This window comes from Myotis davidii, unplaced genomic scaffold (genome assembly GCF_000327345.1).
Source record: "Myotis davidii unplaced genomic scaffold, ASM32734v1 scaffold1643, whole genome shotgun sequence".
Taxonomy (NCBI): Eukaryota; Metazoa; Chordata; class Mammalia; order Chiroptera; family Vespertilionidae; genus Myotis; species Myotis davidii.
In genome coordinates this window covers 42985-56264 of record NW_006294357.1, presented here as the reverse complement: position 1 = coordinate 56264, position 13280 = coordinate 42985, and positions in this window count along the sequence as shown.

The window sequence follows — 13280 nt, the reverse complement described above, 5'->3', positions numbered from 1 at the left end:
TCCATTATGTAGGTGTACCACAGTTTTCTAATCCACTCATCTGCTGATGGGCACTTAGGCTGTTTCCAAATCTTAGCTATTGTAAATTGTGCGATATGAACATAGCGTTGCATATATTCTTTCTGATTGGTATATCCTACTGACTATTCTGTAACTACCAATTTGTACTTCTTAATCCCTTCATCTTTTTCACCCATCTCCCAACACCCTTCCCATCTGGAAACCATTAAAATGTTATTTGTATCTATGAGTCTGTTTGTATTTATTTGGCTTGTTCATTTATTTTTTTTAGATTCAATTGGTGATAGACATGTATTTATTACCACTTTTTGTTCATATTTTTATATCATTTTTTCTTCTTGAAGATCATTTAACATTTAATAGAATACTGGTTTGGTGGTGATGAACTCCTTTAGCTTTTTCTTCTCTGGGAAAGTCTTTATCTGTCCTTCAATTCTAAATGATAGCTTTGCTGAGTAGAGTAATCTTGGTTGTAGGTCTCTGGTTTTCATCATTTTTAGTATTTCTTGCCATTACCTTCTGACCTGTAAAGTTTCTGTTGAGAAATCAGCTGACAGTCTTATGAGAGCTCCATTGTAGGTAACTAATTGCATTTCTCTTGCTGCTTATAAAATTCTCTTTTTGTCTTTAATTTTTTGCATTTTAATTGTGGTATCTCTTTGAGTTCATCTTGTTTAGAACTCTCTGTTCTTCTTGGACTTATATGTCTGTTTCCTTCACCTGGTTAGGGAAGTTTTCTGTAATTTCTTTTTCAAATAGATTTTCCATTTCTTGCTCTCTCTCTCTTCTCATTCCAGCACCCACATGATGCAAATGTTGGTACACTTGAAGTTGTCCCAGAGGATATTTTGGATTCTTCTTTCTTTCTGCTGTTCTGATTGGGTGTTTTTTGCCTTCTTATATTCCAAATCACTAATTTGATTCTCAGCTTTATCTACTCTACTGTTGATTCCCTGTAGATTATTCTTGATTTAGTTATTTTCTTCTTCATTTCTGACTGGTTCTTTTTTATGATTACTATATCCTTTTTCCTATTGAAGTTTTCACTAAGTTCCTTGAATTACTCACTAATTTCCTTGAACATCTTTATTGCCATTGTTTAGAACTCTGGTAGTTTGCTGGTCTCCATCTCATTTAGTTCTTTTTCTGAAGATTTCTCATGTACTTTTATTTGGGACCTATGTCTTTGTCTCCACATTTTGGCTGCTTCCCTATGTTTCTATGTATTAGGTAGAGCTGCGATTTCTCCTGGACTTGGTAGAGTGGCCTTGTGTAGTAAATATCCTGTAGTACCCAGGGTTGTATCCTTCCTGGGCACTGTAGATGTGTTCCTATGTGGGCTGTGTTCACTGTTCTGTTGTAGTTGAGCCTTGATTGTTGTTGACATCACTTGGAGAGATTGACCCTCAGTCCAATTGTCTGCAAGGACTGGCCGTGACTAGGGTGGAGGAGCTGCTGTGCAGTTGAAGCCCCTGTGGAGCAGGACTTGCTTCAGTGGGGCTTTGGTGCTCACCAAGTTCACCCCTTGAGTGTGTCAATCACGAAGGTGGTAGGGTTGTAATCTAGCATGGTCTGAAATTGTCTGGTGAGTGCCTTGCCTGGGGCCACCTGGCACAAGCTACAGAGTGATCTGCAGATGGCTGATACTTGTGCTGGGTTTGGAGGTGCCCTGGATACATCAATCTGAGAACCGAGGTGGAATTCTGCCAGTGCTGTGCCTGGGCCACTTAGCAAGAGGTATGGGGCACACGGAGGCCAGATGCTGCTTGTTTCAGAGATTTTAGTTAAGTCTGAAGTGTGAGCTAAGGTAGGCCATTTGTATGGAAAAGCCACTGGAATCAGCTTTGGTGGGCCCACAAGTTTGGTTGGGTGGGATCTCAGGGAATCATCAGGGTGGGGAATACAGTGATAACCAGATTTATGAAGACTCAGATATGGTACCCAACTGTTGGCTCTGTTGTGTGGGGTGGGGGTCTCAGAAAATGAACAATGGCCTCTTCCAGTACTTAAAAAAAAAAACCCAAAAACTTCACTCAAGGATATGTGTTGTTTTTTCACTGATTTTTGAGAGAGGGAAGGGAGAGAAGGGAGAAATGAGAGAGAGAGGAAGGGAGAAATGGGAGAGAGAGAAGAGAAGAGAGAGAGAGAGAGAGAGAGAGATCAGAGAAACATTGATTGGTTGCCTCCTGAATGCACTCAACCAGGGATCAAACCACAACCTAGGTCTCTGTCAGCACTTTTGTCTAGCAGAATGTTGTCCCCACCTCCTCCCCCCCGCCCCAAATCTCACCCTAATGCCACACAATGCAGTTGCTCTCCATATGTCCCTTGTTTCTTTCAAGCTATTGCCCCAGCATGCTGGAGGTCAGTAGGAATGAGTTCAAGTAAATCTGTGTTTAGGACCTTTAAAAGGAACTGCCTGGGACTCCAGCAGCCCTCTGTCTCACTCAGCCACCATCCCCACTGGTTTTTATAGCCAGGAGTTAATGGGTACTTATCATTCTGGCTTTGAAACCATGGGCTGGGGGGAGATCTGAAGATGAGATATCCTGCCAATTTTTAAAATCCTTACCTAAGGATATGTTTTTATTGATGAGAGAGAGAGAGAGAGAGAGAGAGAGAGGTGAGAGACAAACATTGATTGATTGCCTCTCATATGCAGCCCAACTGGGGACTGAACCTGCAACCTAGGTATGTGTCCTTATTGGAAATCAAACATGCAACCTTTCAGTTTATGAGACAATGCTCCAACCAAATGAGCCACACCAACCAGGGTCCACCCAATTTTTATACTCCACATGTCAGTTTGGGACCAGCCTATTCTTCATATCCACCCCTCCTACCAGTCTCTATGTGACTTCTTCTTTAAATATTCTAGTTATAGAACTTCAATTCAGTTAGATTTCAGGTAGTTCTAAATGATGTTTGTTCTGTAGTTTAGTTGTAATTTTGATGTGGTTGAGGATTCTTTTTTAAAAATTTTAATTATTTTACTTTTTTTCTTTGATTAAGGTATTACAAATGTGTCATTCCCCCATTGTCCCCCACCCCCCGTTTGCATTCATCACTTATGCTTATATACATGCATATAAGATTCTTGTACTGCATTTACCTACATTGCCATCTTGACCAGAAGTCTCTATTGTATTTTTTAAAAATAAATCTTTATTGTTGAAAGTATTACATATGTCCCTCTTTTCCCCCCAATGACCCCCTCCATCCTGCCCTTGCCCTCTGCCCCAGGTCTTCAGCACCCTATTGTCTGTGTCCATGGGTTATGCATATATGCATATAATGTCTTTAGTTGATCTCTTAAAATTTCAATGAGGTAGAAAAACAGTTTAGAAGATGATATAAACATTTTAAAGCTCTGACTTGATAAAACAGGTCTGAACCATTTCCCATGCTTCCATGTCTCCCACTTCTAGGAATATATCCTAAGTTCCAAAATACCAATCAGAAAAAAGGTATGCAACCCTATATTCGTAGCAGCACAATTTATAATAGCTAAGATCTGGAAACAGCCCAAGTGCCCATTAGTAGATGAAAGGATGAAAAAGCTGTGGTACATTTATACCATGGAATACTATGCAGCTATAAAAGGAAGGATCTCTTACCCTTTGAGATAGCATGGAGGAACCTGGAGAGTATCATGCTAAGTGAAATAAGTCAGTCAGAAAAAGATAAGTGTCACATGATCTCACTCATATGTGGAATCTAAGTATTGTATTTTAAACTAGAATAAATAAATTCAGTGTCTGTCTATTGGCAGATGTAGTAACAGGTAAAACTCAGGAGGTGTTGCTGGTCATGGTTTTCATCATGTAAAGGGTGCTGATGTGCAGTGAAAGAGAACAAAGCTGAAGGCAGAAGTTGGGGTGAGAGATAGGGAGGAGTGGAGATCATAGAGAGATAGTAATTCCCTAGGTTCAGTTGTTTCTGATACCCAGCTATGTCCCTGCAGAAAACCAGATCCCTCAGCTTTATTCCTTTCAGTGATTTCCTTTTTTTTTTTGTCTAAGCTTGTCCAAGTTGAGTTTTGTATTGAGCAAACCCAAAGAGTACAGATTAATTAATGGATCACTCACTGAACAACAATGTGTTTTCAGAGTGGCTTATTAATTTGGTATGGCTAAATGATAGAGTGTGTGGGAATGAGTGGTGGAACCACTGAAGCATTTAAACAAAAAAGTACTATGGTCAGATTTGTTCTTGGGAAGATCACTGGTAGAAATTTAAAAGATGAGTTTGATGGGGCAAAAGTCTGAAAGGTGTTAGACTGGTTGTTAGAGGAAGACCTCTTGAACTTCTAATTTTGCTTCAGCAAATAGGAGTCAAATCTCAGATAATAAAAACTTAGGAAATATATGAAACAAAATGAAACTGATTTTGAAAATAAAATGATTCATTACACACACACACAAACTCAATGCCACATAAGACTTTTATATGAACCTTCTGTGTCCTGTTTTAGGTCATCTTAAAATGTTCTTTGCAACTGCTACTCTTAAGCTAAAATTGAGATTTGCCTCCTTCTCCTCCTCTGCAACTCTTTCCTTTTATGTGATACATTCCTTCTTTTTTCATTCCCTGGCTAATCCTGAACTAGGCTTACTAATTCAGGGCATAATAGTGTCAGGTGTTAAGAAGGAGCACTTCCCTCTCAATAATCAGGATTTGCACAGAAATATTATTGTGGATTTTAATGGCACAAAGGCCAGACCACCTATTATCCAGCATCTAGAGTTGAATCACAAATATAGAAAGAGATCCAAGAATACTAATTGGCTGTCGTCGTCTGCCAAAAAGCTAACTTGATATCATAAAAATTTTATTGCATGATATCTGTCTGTAATGCTAGCCAAAGGACTGTATAACGGGCAGTCACAATTGAAAATGAACTTTATTATACTGAATTCATTTCTCTAATGCTACCATTTCCCTTATCTTACATCCCAACAGCAATAATATACATGGAAATAAATCCAAATTGTGATTCAAATTTCAGAATGTGAGATTCACAGGTGTGGTGGTTTTTCTCAGCTGAATGTGAGGGGTAGATGAGTAAGAAACCTAGGAAGATTTAACAAAGTGAGGAGCATTGTTCAGAAAATCAGACAGGGGCTCAACATGGGCATATCACTCATGTACATTCTCATAATGCAACAAGAATGTACATGAGTGATATGCAGTTCAGGAAGAAAAGATAACTCTAAGGAACAAAAGCTAGGCTTTACAGACAGGCCCCAAAATATTATTGAGCACCTGTTTCTATTTTCTTAGTGTTGTACTTGTGTTGCCAATGGAGTCACAGAACCATTTGGCTGCTGTTTGTTTAGACTGGCTATGTAGATAGCAGAATGAGTGTTGGACTCAGAGTCAAGAGAGCTGGGGAGGAGCTCTGGCTTTGCTACATAATGTCTGGGCCATGTCCAGAAGTCACTTGCCCCAGAACTTTAGATTTTGTAACTGCAAAATGGCACTATAATCACTACACAGTCTACTTTGTGGGGTTGTTAGGATCAAATGATAGAATGGATTGGAGGGGCTTTGTTAATTGTAAAAGGTATTATAATTGTTGTCAGAGTAATTCATCTTCTGTATTTCAGAGGACATCGAAATGGTAGAAAACTAGTACCACAGGTCCAGTTTATTAATATTATTAATTTCTATAGCCTGATTAGTTTTACACATAAGTCTCTCTCTCTCTCTCTCTCTTTCTCCCCCCTCTCTCTCGGTATAAAAGTGTATTTGAAGTGTTATTTGATCAAGCTACTTTGTGGTTGATTGGGAGATCCAGGCTGGGTCAACACTATACTAAATCAGGATCAGTTTAGTGTACAAAGTCATCAAACCACTTGATCTTTATATATGTAGAGCCTCAATTTCCTAGATTAAAAGACAGTGACAAGCTCATAATCTTTTGCTTAATGCAATATCTTGTTGCCCTCTATTACTCAGGATATCAAAGGAAGCTGCCAAATCAACCTGAGGGAGTAATTCTTAATTAGATTCCTGAAAACATACATGAATAAACAGTGCTGCCACTTCCATGAAAACAGGAACTCCATTTCCTTTATCTAATGACTTCATTCACATGTTGGTGGAGTGCCTTTTATCTTTTGTGCAGAATAGCCTTTGCTTAACAGAACAATAGCTGTTCGGTGCTTTTTTACAACAGAACTTTCACATACATTATCTCACTTGAACTAATTTTATTCTTACAACTACCTCCTTGCTCCGTCCCTTCACCAAGCTTCTTAAGCTTGGTATCTTCATAATCATGGTATCTTCATCATCACGGTATCTTCATAATTGCTTTCCAGTCACTTTTCAGCTTTCTCCTTATCAACTGAAATTTTCTTAAACCTGTCCATGACCAAATACTATTTAATTTATAACTCCAATGGTCTTTTCTCCATTATCATTCTTCCCCAAACTCTTGGTAGTATTGGGTTCTTTTGAATTTTCCCCTGCTTCTTAAAAGTTTTATCTCTTGAATATTCTTCCCCATCAACCTCTGCCAGTCTTATTTGTTTGTTTTTCCTCCTCTGTCTCTTGGAAACTCTTGTTCCTCAGCACTTATACCATTGACACCCTTTTCTCACATTAAGCTACTTTATCTGCTATTATAGCTTCAGTTATCATCTCCAGGCAACATGATTAAATCCAATCAAGATATCTTACCCTTATCTTCCAGCTGTAAATCTCTACTTCTAAAGACATTCTAGGCTGCTATAGATGGATGGGCTATGAGCACTCCAAGCTCAATAAGTCCTAAACAAAATTATGCCTTCTTAAACCTTTTGTATTCCCTCTCTTTTTAATGATTCTATAATTCACCTAATTGTCTAAGTTAGAGTCCTTTACTCTGACCCTTCTGTTTTATTGACATTGAATCAAACATCAAGTCCTCTCATTTTTCCTAATTATTGCCCAAATTTGTCTTCCCTCCATAATAACTACCACTTAAGTTTATATGAGACTAACAAATAGTTTTCCACCCATTCCTAACTGCTCTCTCTCTTTCTCCCTTTCCTCCAGCTCATCCCCCCCACACCAGATAAAAAATGGGTAATAAGCACATAAAATGATGCTAAAAATCATTATTCATTAAGGAAAAAATCAAAACCACAATGGGATACTACTTCACACACACTAAGATGCCTATAACCAAAACAGTCAGACAATAGCAAGCATTATAGCAAGCATTAGCAAGGATGTGGAGAAATCAAAGCCCTCATATATTTCTGGTGAGAATGTAAAATGACATAGCTGTGAAAAACAAGCTGGAAGTTCCTCAAATAGTTAAGTATAGAGTTACCATGTAACTCAGTAATTCCACTTCTTGGAATGTACACAAAATAATTGAAAGCAGGGTCTTAATTCAGATATGCTTACACCTCCATTTATAGCATCATTATTCGTAGTAGTCAGAAGTAGAAACAAACCAAATGTACATCCATTGATGAATGGATAAAATAATATGGAATATCCACACAATGGAATATTATTTGGCTACAAAAAGAAATAGAGTACTGATTCTTTATTTAATATTTTAATTGATTTTTTACAGAGAGGAAGGAAGAGGGATAGAGAGTTAGAAACATTGATGAGAGAGAAACATTGATCAGCTGCCTCCTGCACACTCCCCACTGGGGATGTGCCCACAACCAAGGTACATGCCCTTGACCAGAATCAAATCTGGGACCCTTGAGTCCGCAGGCCAATGCTATATCCACTGAGCCAAACTGGTTAGGGCTAGAGTACTGATTCTTGCTACAACACAGATGAATCTTGAAAACATTATGCTAAGTGAAAAAGCCAGACACAAAAGAACATATATGATTCAATTTATATGAAACTAGAGGCCCGGTGCAGGAAAATTCATACACCGGAGGGGGGATCCTTCAGCCCAGCCTGTCCCCTCTCACAGTCCAGGAGCCCTCAGGGATGGGAGGCTACCCCGTGATCAGAGGAAGGTGATGCCCCTATCACACCTCTGCTGCTGTCACTGCCAGCAGTGCAAGCCTCTGCTGGCCCTGGTTACCTGAGCCTCGGGTGGCCCTGGGCTGCTGGGCAGCAACATCTGATGCTTGCCTGCGCCTTGGGCCAGCCCTGGGTGGCTGAGGGGACTGGGACACTCCGGAGGCAGGGCTGACGGGACTGGGCGCCACCATCTTGTGGCTGTGGACACCGCCATCTTTGAGGGCATGGCAGCCAATTAGCATATTCCCTCCTTATTGGCTGTGGGCGCTGCCATCTTTGCAATGGCATGATGGTCAATTAGGATATTCCCTCTTTATTAGATAGAATGTGCAGAATAGGCAAATCTATACAGACACATTGATAATTGGTTGCTTAGGTCTGGGGCTCTTGCCAATGGGGAATTGTAGGCTGATAGCTAAAGAGTAGGAGATTTTTAAAGGCAACGTGAATATTCTGAAACTGATTGTGGTGATCATTGTACAACTTTGTGAATATACTAAAACCCATTCAGTTATTGTACACTTTACATGAGTGAATTGCATGGTATGTGAATTATATCTCAAGTTGTTACAAAGGAAATGTTTGCTGGCCTTGTTCTCTGTCTCTGTGTTTGGTGCTGTCTGGGTGTGAAGGCAGCCTAACCCCCCTCCCCCCAACCTGCATTCCGATGCATATGCTTGCTAGCCCCAACCCCTTTTCCACTTGTTTCCTAGCTAGCCTTACAGAACTGTTTATCTGCAGGCCACAGAAGATTAACTGCTGGTGCCAGCTATCCTGGGTAGTTGGTTGTAATCTCACTTCCCCCATTCCAACCCATGGGGGCTGCAAAGCCCGTGAAAAGTCTGGAATCCTGGTCCATATTTGGGAGACAAAAAAATAAGGGGATAAAAGGGAAAACTCCCCCCACATTCAATGCTCAGGCTTTGGGGAATGACTTCCCTGAGTCACTGCACTGGTGCATCAGCAAATACAGGTTTTTTTCCTGAATCTTCCAAGTACCAGTTGTGTGTCTTTTGGTTGCCTGGTAATTTCTGCAGCATAATTTGGTTCCCTGACTAGGAAATGCACAGCCAAGTTGCCCCTATGAGGCACCGCTGTGTGAAAGCAGACAGGTGGGCCTGTTTGACTGAGCCCCTGTAACGAAGGGAAAGACGCCACCAGTGGTTGACTGGGTCCCAGTCTTCGCTGGGCTCGGACAGATTGGGCCACCCTCCCTGGGCTCCAGTGGACTCCAAAAAAGACAGGAAAGCCCTTCTGGGACCAGACGTCTGGTTGGTAAGTGTCCCTGGGGAACCAGTCTGAGTTCAGGTCTGTCTTTCTGGACAGAAGAGGCAACTGATCATGGCCTAGGCCAGGGGTGGGCAAACTTTTTGACTTGAGGGCCACAATGGGTTCTTAAACTGGACCGGAGGGCCGGAACAAAAGCATGGATGGAGTGTTTGTGTGAACTAATATAAATTCAAAGTAAACATCATTACATAAAAGGGTATGTTTTTTTTTTTTTTTATAGTTTTATTCATTTCAAATGGGCCGGATCCGGCCCGCGGGCCATAGTTTGCCCACGGCTGGCCTAGGCAAAATATTTGCCTCAGTTCAAGGACTTTCCGTGGGTGGAAGTCAAATTCAGACTGACTTGTGTGTGAATGTGAGTGTGAAAGTCTGCATGAAGCGAAAGTTACCTTGTGTTTGCCCTGTGTCTCCATTCAACTGGGAGGTACTACACGCACAAACATGGGAAGTAGTTCCTCTAAACCCATTGTCTTAAAATGTATGCTAAATAATTTTAAGAAGGCCCCAGACTGCTCCCTGCAATGCAGCTGCCTCTCCATGAAACTGGTGGCCTCTAGCTTATGGCCAAGGATGGGAAACAGAAATTCCAGTCCTGAGAAATATATTCTCCCAAGATAGTCCATTGGGGAGAATGCTGAGATTCTGGGGAGGGGCAGTTCCCAAACGAAGGACAGAAGACATTGCTCTATGGTGTAAACTTTTACTATGTTGCACATGACTGTATAAGAGTGTTTGTTGATGTTTTGTGTCTCTTTGTTGTTTCTTTAATTTGTTTAAAGATGGGGCAAGTCCTGCTTTGGGGAAACCCAGTTATGTGTGGTGAGGCTGAACCTGCGACAGAGACTGCAGGTAAGTCCCAGCAGCTGCCAAGAATTTTTTTATCTTGGGGACTCTTCCTGCTATCCCTCTCAGAATGTTAGCTACCAGAAACTCTTAGCTAGTGAGATTTCTGTCTGTGTGTCTGTAATGTAATGCTGGCTTTCTATATTTTAGGAACTTTAGTTTGCTCTTTCCTGATTTATGTATATAGGGACAAAAATTACATAAGGAAGTAAGCTATGCAGGCTGGGTTGGGCAACAGGGTTAATGTTTCCATGATAATGGGAAGTTCTTGAATGAAGATGGACCACATTCTAAGGGTGACTCCCAGGTCCTGGGGGCATACGACTCCCAGCCAAGGTGGTATGTCCTTTCTTTGAACAGAAAGGGCAATCATGCTTAAATGCATAATTAATATTTCCCATAACTATAACTAGTCCCCAATGTTCTGTTTTCCCCCATAACACTGGGAGGAACAGATCTATAGAAGTGCCCTCTAGTTGTGAAGCAGGGGCACTCCTATTTTCAGAAAGGAAAATAAAATAAAATGGTACTTTCACATTAAGTTATCCCTGTTAGAAAATTGGTCAAGAAAATGCTTTAGGTAATAATTGACTTTAAAATTTCAAAGTTGTTAAGATATAATAAATAGATGCAAGTAAATGAAGGATTTATGATAAAGCTTTTCAGTAATAATTATAAATATATTAATAATAACAGTCCAGTCACTTAAAAGGAGATTGACTATGCTCTCTGTTTGAGGAAGGGGCCAGCCATCCTTCTCCCTGTAAAAGTAGAGGAGCCTAAAAGAGAACAAGGGCAGACAGAGAAATGAAATCCCTTGCTCTGCTTTCCCCTCTCTATGAGAATGGGGACAATCTGAGGGAACAGCCAACATAGAAATTTACAATCCCAGCCTCCCCCTGGGGAGGAGAGCTGTCCTGATAAGTCTCCAACCGGCCCTGAGGCCTCTGCGCCATCAGAAACCAGCTTTTCTAGGTTTCAAAAGAGAGCAGTATAAAGAAAAAGTTTAAACCTCTGCTGGAAGACCCACGTGACTTAGCTGTAGACCCACAAGTGTACATATAGACCCCAGTTAATGTCTATCTTAGGAATACTATTCTCAGGAAAAGAAGGGGGAATGATTTGAAGGTAGGCTATGGCTATCTGGGAAAGAGAGCACCTGGCTGGCCCTGGTGTGCTTCCAACAGATGTAAAATTTTCAAACCCAGGAGCCTCAATGGGACCTTAACAATAAGGCCCATAGGGGACACATGAGAGATCTCTCAGGGAACTAATAATTAAAGGGAAGCAGTTCCCTGGTCTCAGAACCTGACTTTAGTTGCAGGCACATCCCCAGTGGGGGTGTGTAGGAGGCAGCTGATTGATGTTTCCCTCTCATTGATGTTTCTAACTCTCTATCCCTCTCCCTTCCTCTCTGTAAAAAAACCCAATAAAATATATTTAAAAAAAGAAAGAAAAGAAAGCTAACATAATGTTCACAACTATAGAACAAGTGGCCCAGGGAAGGGCTGTCCTGGAGGGCCAGAAACAGAAGCCACAACAGTATAGACAACACAAAAGAGGGGGAGCATATAGGTCACAGAGAAAAAGGAAGAGACCCCTCACTTAGCCTTTAGATCCCAAGACCACATTCTTACTCCCTTCCCATGGAGCCATTTCTTAACAGTCTGGCTACTATCAAAAGCTGAACTCATTATCACCCAAACTTTATCATGTTATCTCTAAGGAAAAATGTGGCAGTTTTGAATCCACACAGCTAGAGGTCTGGGAACAGGCTGCAGGGCCTGCTCCCTTTCCCCCTGCTCTTTTCTCCAGCCTCATAGGCCTATACATAAATTTTCCAAAGTCTTTGATAACTTAAAGGATTTAGAGCATTCTTGGATTACATGATAAACATCTAAATACTTTGAAATAACAGGATACTGAAACATTAATTAATCTGAGTTTGCCTCCTCTAGAGAATCTAGAGGATGAAGTTGAATCTGTTAATGAGTAAGTCTTGTATTTTATTTGAAATCTCTCTTAAAATATGAATGTACTGCTAACCTGAGGAATGTTAATTACTTACATGTACCTAAAAATTAAGATTAAGAATTCTAATTGTAAGGAAAATATGGCTTTGGTATAATAGAAAAAGCATAAGGTATGGAAATGCATTTTGAAGGAGAAAGATGATTTCTAAAGCTGGTTATTTCTAAAAGTTATAAGAATGTCTATGAAAGTTATAGAAAGTTTGTAGAAAAATATGTTAAAAGAAAATTGAATGACACAAACCAGTAAGCCAGGACAAGCAGAACAGGGAAGCTGAGATAGTAAAACAGCAGTTCTCAGCCATCTAGAAAATCCTATCTTTCCTATACCAAGGATACTTAAGAGTAAATGATTTGCATTTTGCCTCCCTAAACAGAGGGTGAATAGCTTATATCAATGTACTCAGGGAGGCTGATAGCAGAAATCGAATTAGCGTCATTTGCTGTGTACACCCAAGGACAAATGAAGTTAGAAAATATGCCTTATTTTGGTTAGTTATTTTCCAGTAAAATGCTTATATTATATTAATCAAATATTTTAAAATAAAAAAACATATTTTAATCAAGTTTGCTAGCCTATGTTTGTATCTAATACACTTTGATATATGAACTTTTGGTAAAATCAAGTTTTAAAATCCTTCAAGAGTTTGAATTTTAAGAAACTTTCTCTTGAGAACCAAGATGGCAGCATAAGGTATAAACCTTTATGTGCTGCCCCCCACAACCACATTAAAACTACAACTAAAAGAAAAAACAGCTATCATCCAGAACCATGGGAAAGCTGGCTGAGTGGAAGTTTTACAACTAGAAGGAAAGAAAAAAGCACATTGAGACTGTGTAAGAGGTGCAGAGGTGCCAAGAGCAGAGGTGCCCTGTTTGAGATGGCTACAAAGGAGAAGCAAAGAAAACCAGAAGACGAAAACCGTGAATTTTAAAGTTGAATTTAAAGTTGAATGTACCTACCTATATAGTTTAAGTTTAAAAAATTTGGCTCTCAAAATAAATTTCAATTGTTGTACTGTTGATATTTGACTCTGTTGACTAATGAGTTTGCTGACCACTGGCCTAACCTAACAAACTGCAGCTGGGTCAGAGAGCTCCAAAACT